Raw genomic sequence first — 7,500 nt, forward strand, 5'->3', positions numbered from 1 at the left:
TCCACTCTCACCATAATGAGAACTCTAGGGCCCCACACACACACACACACACACACACACACACACACACACTGGTGCATGAACACATCCAACACCATACCTGCCACATGCACACGTCATAAAATAATAAAGAAGAAAGAGCCAAACCCCCGAACACAACATGAGGAGCAAAACGTAGGAGACAGGGAGTGAAGTCATGATTTAATAATGATGTGCTGGTCGGGAAAAAAGAGTGACACACACTGACACACACACACACACACACACACACACACACACACACACTGGCATCCGTGTTCATGATAAGTTAAGACACAAGATATTCAAATAGAGGTCAGAGAGAGTGAAGGAGACAGAAAGTGCTTGAGCGAGAGAGTGTGTGTGTGTGTGTGTGTGTGTGTGTGTGTGTGTGTGTCACCTGCCAACCATTTTTTTGAGTGTTAAATGAACGAACACGCACCTTAATTATTCACCAGCCTATTATTAGCTCCTCGCCGCGATGCCTGGACCAGTGGAGGAGCGAGCAGCGAAGAGGAATAAATCATGATTCAAATCTGTGTTTTTCTGCAAACTCACACAACTTTTCTTCTTCTCATGCAGGAGTTTACGTATCGCTAATGCATTAGCGGTATGTGTGTGCGTGTGTGTGTGTGTGTGATGGTTATGTATGTGGGTCCTGTAGCGAGGAAGGCATCCACTAAAAGAGGAAGAGGAAGAGGAAGAGGTGGACCCTGAGGGAGGAGCTGATAAGACTTCGCCGTCGGTGATTACGTCCACGTTAGCGCTACGGAGGAGGAATCCCAGCGGGGAGCGTGGGAGGAGATAAAAGATTGCAAAACACACAAACACACACACACAAACACACACACACACACACACACACACACACACAAGAAGAGGAGCCTCTGAGATTAGACAAAGGAAAAGACAAGGCAGGAGGTGAAGGTGCAGGAGATAGAGGAGCAGAGGAGGAGCAGGTACACCATGACCCAGATCCTCCTCCTGGAAACACTGAGGGGGAGGGAGGGGGAGGACCACAGGATGAAGAGGATGAAGAGGATGAAGAGGATGAAGAGGATACAGGACACACAGGGGAGTTAAAGCAGCTGCTGCTGCCGCGGGACAGCTGGCCCCGATCACAGCCGCCACGCGGCGACAAAACAATCCAATTGTGACTTTTTTAAATTTATTTTGGTAACGACTGGAGCTTGTTGAGGGGTTGCATCAGAACAAACAGGTGCTCTCTCTTTCTCTCTCTCTCTCCCTCCATCTCTCTCCATCTCTCTCTCTCTCCATCTTTCTCTCCCTCCATCTCTCTCCATCTCTCTCTCTCTCCATCTCTCTCTCTCTCCATCTCTCCCTTCCTGGGAAAAAGATGGCAGCGCCTCGGTGACTCCGCCCAAAAACGCACACGGGGACAAATGAGGCCTTGAGCGTTAAAAAATGAAAGAACCCAGCGGAGAGTTCACGTCTCACAGGATTTGACCTAGACGCAGGTACACACACACACGCACACACACACACACGTGTACAAACACACACACACACACGCGCACAGTGTTTGGAAATGCAATTACAGAGTCTGTGCAACAGCCACAGGGAACCGGAGTGCACCTTTACGGGGAGGAGAGAGGGAGCTGTTTGTGCCACTGTGTGTGTGTGTGTGTGTGTGTGTGTGTGTGTGTGTGTGTGTGTGTAGCAGTGGCCCAGTTACAGCGGGAGTATTAAAATGCTGCATCCGTGTCGGGCCTTTCCTGCAGCGAGCCGGTCCCACCTGTTCGCGTCCAAGACGCTGCATCACGCTCGTCTACAAGTCTTCGTCAAACAAAAGCACACACACACAAAAAAAAAACCCACAAAGCATCAGGATTCACGGGTCGGCGTGCAGAGAGTTCTCTGGAGCAGGTGGGAAATATGGCCGACAGCCGGCAGGTGAGGGCGGTTGGCCGCGAGTCAACGCGCTTCAGGCTGCCGGAGCGCCTTTTCCCTCCAGAGGCTTCGTGAACGCCGGCGTCAGTATTTATATTTTCTCCATTAGCGCTTCTGCTTCAAAGCTCCAGAAAGCTTAAAGGAACCACGTGGAGGCAAAGCGATGTCTACCATGCAGTGTTTCATACCCACAATGCAGCGTGGTGTCCCTCAGAAGAGCCTCAAAGGTGCAGCAGTGGTCCAAAAGACACAATGTCCCATCATGCATCGTGAGAAACCATGAAAACTGTTTTTTGTGTGGCTTTAACCCTTTGTGCTCTGCAAAGCTCCTCTGAGGCCCAACATGCGTCCAACATGACCCGTACGGACCGACTGCGTTGTTTCATGCACGGCGACATATTTGGACCCTCAGATACACCCGGGTCGTCGGGTGTATCTGAGGGTTAAAATGATGAAAACATCCCTAAAAAAATGCAGCGTTACGTCCAACTGTGTAAAACTGTGTAAAATCATCATCATCATCATCATCATCGTGAAAGCGCCGGACCCCCTCTCGCCCGTCGTGTCGCCTGTCACTCGTCAATCGCCGCTCGGCCTCACGCATCACGGCGCCGCTCGGCTCCCCGCAGCTCTGGTATAAAAAACAAAAAGCCTTGGCGGTGATCTGTGATGCGTTAAACCAGACATGGGAGGATGTTCAGGGCGTCTTTTCAGCCTCAGCGAGCGGGGGAAAGGACAGGAGATAACACAGACGTTGTCTCCAATCACTACCTGTTATAACTCCTACAGAAAGGAGGGGGCGGGGCTTTGTAGCATCTGCTGGCAGGCTGGACGGACGCCAGAGGCGCCGACGGTACCGATGTAACTCACAGACAAACCGGCGCTAAATATCAAGCTCGTTTTCATCAGGGCCGACGTGTCCGCCGACCTCCTGCTGACGGAGGCTCCGCCGCCGGAAGACAAGGAAAGAAAGAGCCTGCGCTCCACGTCGAGATGCGTTTGTGTTTCCACGCGAAGGAGAAACAGCGTGGGAGGGTTTTTCTCTGTCACACGCGTGTGCATGTTTGGTGTATGGACATGAGCTCTGCCAGCTCCTGCTCAGCCGCTAACAGGCGAGCATATGGGACGACAACTGTTGCCTTCGCGGGGAAATGGACGCATTAATTGAAATTGAGCACAGAGAGCAGAACAGACACGCGAGTGATGAGCACTTAACACCATCGTTAAGGCCGAGCCGCACGGGGGGCGTGTGTGTGTGTGTGTGTGTGTGTGTGTGCGTGCTCGTTGTGTGTAGAGCTTCAGGAGGACGACGGACTAATGACGAAAAATAAAAAATGTACGTTTGATTCATTTGCGTGTGCGTGGATTTATTTATGTGTGGACGACCGCACAGCCCGGTGAAGCATTAGCAAATACATGCAGCTAATGGGACTGTGTGTGTGTGTGTGTGTGTGTGTGTGTGTGTGTGTGTGTGTGTGTGTGTGTGTGTGTGTAGGGACTCGCAATATAAAGGGTGTGGTGTTGCTCGTATGGTAAATATGTATCCGGAGCTCAGCTCAGCAAACTGAAATGAATCATCTGATTTAATTAGATAATCATTTAGCATAGAGATGTATGAGTATTATGATATTTTCTATATATTTTCCAGTCTTTCTGGGTTTTTTACTGTATGTTAAATTGAGGCTTTACTTATTGGATTGTAATAATTGACGGAATAAAACACAAACAGCAATAAAGAGTTGAGACAATGAGGGAAACCGTCTAAAAGTATGTGAGCTGTGATGCTTCTGGGCTGTTAGACAAACTGAGAGTCGTCTAAAGTCAAACTACAACACACAAACGGCATAAAGAATACAAATAAAATGCTTTACACACAATGTAAATATCCTGATTCTTTCATGAAATGAATTGCTTTGTTTTGAACCGCTACTCTTTATATATTTACTGCTGATTTTCACACATATGTTCCTATAAAACTTTGTATTTTAACATATTTACCTGTATTTATTCTCATATTCACTTAACTACAGTCACAGCGGAGTCGTCATTAACTGTAACGACCCGATTGGACTTCCTGAAACTAAAACATCGTCGCAAAAATAATCACCTGCGGTCATAAGCACCAATAAAACAAATCAATACACACTAAAAGGACTCGACTGGGTTGGAAAAACTACCTGAAAACAGCGACTATGAGCTCAAAAAGCTTCTCATTTCTTGTCCTACTTTTTTTTAATCTTCCTTCACTTCCTCATCATAAGTCACCTGACAAGTTACAGGACATTTCCTGTTTCAAAATAAAACGTGTAACACACTGTAATGCCCGCTAGTTATCACTTTATATCGACTTAATGTAAAATGAACCAAATGTAAAAACGGTATTTTGAACGTTTTACGAGGGATTGGCAAAAAAAAAAATCGCCCCAATGGCGACTAAAAGGTCAAAGTTTATTTATATTTACGTCTTCTACGCAGGCCGGTGTAGCCACAGCACAACGTGTTTTAAATTGCATCATAACTAAAATATGTCAGGGCCAACTTCATGCACATGTGAGACCAGAAAGCATCGTTTAGGCGTCTGACCGACAAAGTCCCGCAGAGTGAACACCGGCAGCAGTTTGACCGCTCGCTCTTGTGCCGCACGGCCGTCATCACCGTCTGTCCGCTCCGAGTGCTTCCACTTGTCCGCTGTGTGAGACTCGTGAGTCATGCAGACAAAATCAAAAGACCTGCGACCGTCTCCCTGACCCTCTCTCTCGCTCTCTCTCGCTCTCTCTCTCTCCTCTCTCGCCCTCTCGCTCGCGTCATCTAATTCTCTCTCTCTCTCCACCTCCTCCCTCGGATCATTTCCTCCGAGGTCGGCCATCGCCGTCACCCTCTTTGTGCTATCTTGCATCTCGGCGCTTTCTTGCGTGTCATCACCCGGTCCGCGTGTGTGTGTGTGTGTGTGTGTGTGTGTGTGTGTGTGTGTGTGAAGAAGTGGGGCTCACGTGCACACCTGGACTCTGACGTAAGTTCCCACGGACTCATGGTCCCAATCTCCGGTTTCCAAGTCTTCTTCAACGCAGCACGATGGTGCCTTTGAGGGTGAAATAGACCGTGAAGCAACGTTTTACGCTTTAGGGCGGGGCTACGCCGTGTGATTGACAGGTAACTGGAGTTTTTATTTGGGGATTGGAGGGATATATATATCCTAAGAGTAAAGAGATAATATGGCCCTTAAGATGAAGAATGTAAGTTACATTTTGGGGGAAACATGACTTTACTCATGTGGGTTGAACTGTTTTCTTCATAGGTTGTATTAAGCTCCACCCGTCTGGTTGCAAAAAAAAACAAGATGGCCACGGCCAAATTGCCGAACTCGAGGCTTCAAAAGGGCAGTCCACAAAACTGAGCGTCTGCTTCTTATTTAAAGTCCATGTTTCTACCCATGACGAAGCTTGAAATCCACAAAAAACAGCCGAAAAAAAAGAAGAAAATCTGAAATCCTTTAGTGCGCTCTGATTCGCCTGTTCAGATTTAAGGGGCGGGGCTTAGCGTAGGGTCTATCGGGGCACCAACAGGCCTCAATGTCCAACCTCAGATTCGGAGGATCTCAGGAATGGTCTTGTGTCTACAAGCAAATCTGCACCATTAGCTCATGGCGGCTAATTTTAGCTGAATTTTTTTTGGTTTTGTTACGATTTTCCCATCTTGAACTTTCGTAACAAGTCAGGCTTTAACTTTTATCAAGTAGCTTCAATGCACTGACGTGAAAGGGTAGATTAAACTTTTCTTTTCTCCGTTTTTTTTTAAGTTGGCAGAGATACGGAGTCCTGGGAGTTCTCGGTAAAGTATATCGCTAAATTGATATTTGATCTGCAGTTCCTTGACAACTTCGCCAACTCCGTCCGCCGATGAAGACCGTGTAATAAGATTGGAGGAAGAAGAAGAAGATAAATCAGAGCCGTTGTGGCGGTTATGTAAGTTTCTTTTCCTTCCTCATTTATTTCCTCGCTCTCCAGACACACCTCACCAAGACAACGGGAGACTCGAAATGAATTCTACGAAAACCCACTCTGGTTCAAATCCTCTCTCTCTCTCTCTCTCTCTCTCTCCCTCTCTCTGTCTCTCTCTCTCTCTCTCTCTCTCTCTCTCTCTCTCTCTCATCCTCTCGCTCACAAACACTTCGTAAGGGCAAATCAATGAGCCTCGGCCGTCTGAACATCTGCTGCCAAGTACGGTCAGCCGTGACCACTCGAACACACACAAAACCCTAAAAAAGACTAGAAAGAAAGAAAGAAAAGTGAAAAGACGATGCACTCACTGCGACTGAACTACATGCTGTGACTAAACCTAACCCTAAACCTAACTCTGACCTGAACCCAAACTCTGAACCCTAAACCTAACCATGAACCCTAAACCCTAACTCTAAAACCCTAACCCAAACTCTGAACCCTAACTCTAAACCTAACCCCTAAACCTAACTCTAACCTGAACCCAAACTCTGAACCCTGAACCCTAAACCTAACTCTAACCCTGACTCTAAACCCTAACTCTAAACTTAACCCCTAAACCTACCTCTGAACCCTAAACCTAACCCTGAACTCTAAATCCTAACTCTAAACCTAACCCCTAAACCAACCCTAACCCTGAAGCCTAACTCTAACCCTAACCCTGAACCACAACTTTAGTCCTGACCCCTAACTCTAAACCCTAACTCTAAATCTAACCCTAAATCCTAAATCCTAACTCTAAACCCTAACCCTAAGACTAAACCCTAAATCCTAACCCTAACTCTAAACCTAACCCCTAAACCCTAACCCTAAATCCTAACCCTAACTCTTAACCCTAACTCTAAACCTAACCCCTAAACCCTAACCCTAAATCCTAACCCTAACTCTTAACCCTAACTCTAAACCTAACCCCTAAACCCTAACCCTAAATCCTAACCCTAACCCTAACTCTAAACCTAAACCCTAACCCTAAATCCTAACCCTAACTCTAAACCTAAACCCTAACCCTAAATCCTAACCCTAACCCTAACTCTAAACCTAAACCCTAACCCTAAATCCTAACCCTAACCCTAAACCTAAACCCTAACCCTAAATCCTAACCCTAACTCTAAACCTAAACCCTAACCCTAAATCCTAACCCTAACCCTAACCCTAACTCTAAACCTAAACCCTAACCCAGCAGGAGATGAATCTGTCTCTTTCCCCTTTTTATTTCTGCTCTTAGGAACTCTTGTCTTCCTTTTTTCCACACACTGACATCTCGCGCCGCCATCTTTCCGTCGTCTCGTCGACTCGTCGGTCGCTTCGTGCTGAATGACGTAGTTTTTCAAAGAAACTCTTAAGCGCATTTAAAGCGTAATTTTCTATTAAATCCACTTTACTTGACGGAGGAAACCAGAAGTTTTAGGACTCGTGTCGATCTTCCCGAGCTGCCCGGAGGTTGAATATTACATTCAAACATTCTGCGTGTTTACAGACCGCAGCGAAGAAGAAAGAGAAGAAGAAGAAGAAGAAGAAGAAGAAGAAAACATGTACAGTTGTGTTTATCTGGACATAATAAAGCAGCAAAGAGGTT

The 7,500-nt window shown here is 46.7% G+C and overlaps 1 protein-coding gene across 1 annotated transcript in view; it reads right to left on the minus strand.

The window, feature by feature from the left end:
• LOC137790192 (calsyntenin-2-like) overlaps window positions 1-7,500 on the minus strand; it is a 217,653-nt gene that overhangs the window by 206,653 nt on the left and 3,500 nt on the right. The window lies entirely within an intron of this gene.

The sequence above is a fragment of the Clinocottus analis genome, unplaced genomic scaffold (genome assembly GCF_023055335.1).
Source record: "Clinocottus analis isolate CAN_PGR_092001 unplaced genomic scaffold, fCliAna1.0.p SCAF_2, whole genome shotgun sequence".
Lineage (NCBI taxonomy): Eukaryota > Metazoa > Chordata > Actinopteri > Perciformes > Cottidae > Clinocottus > Clinocottus analis.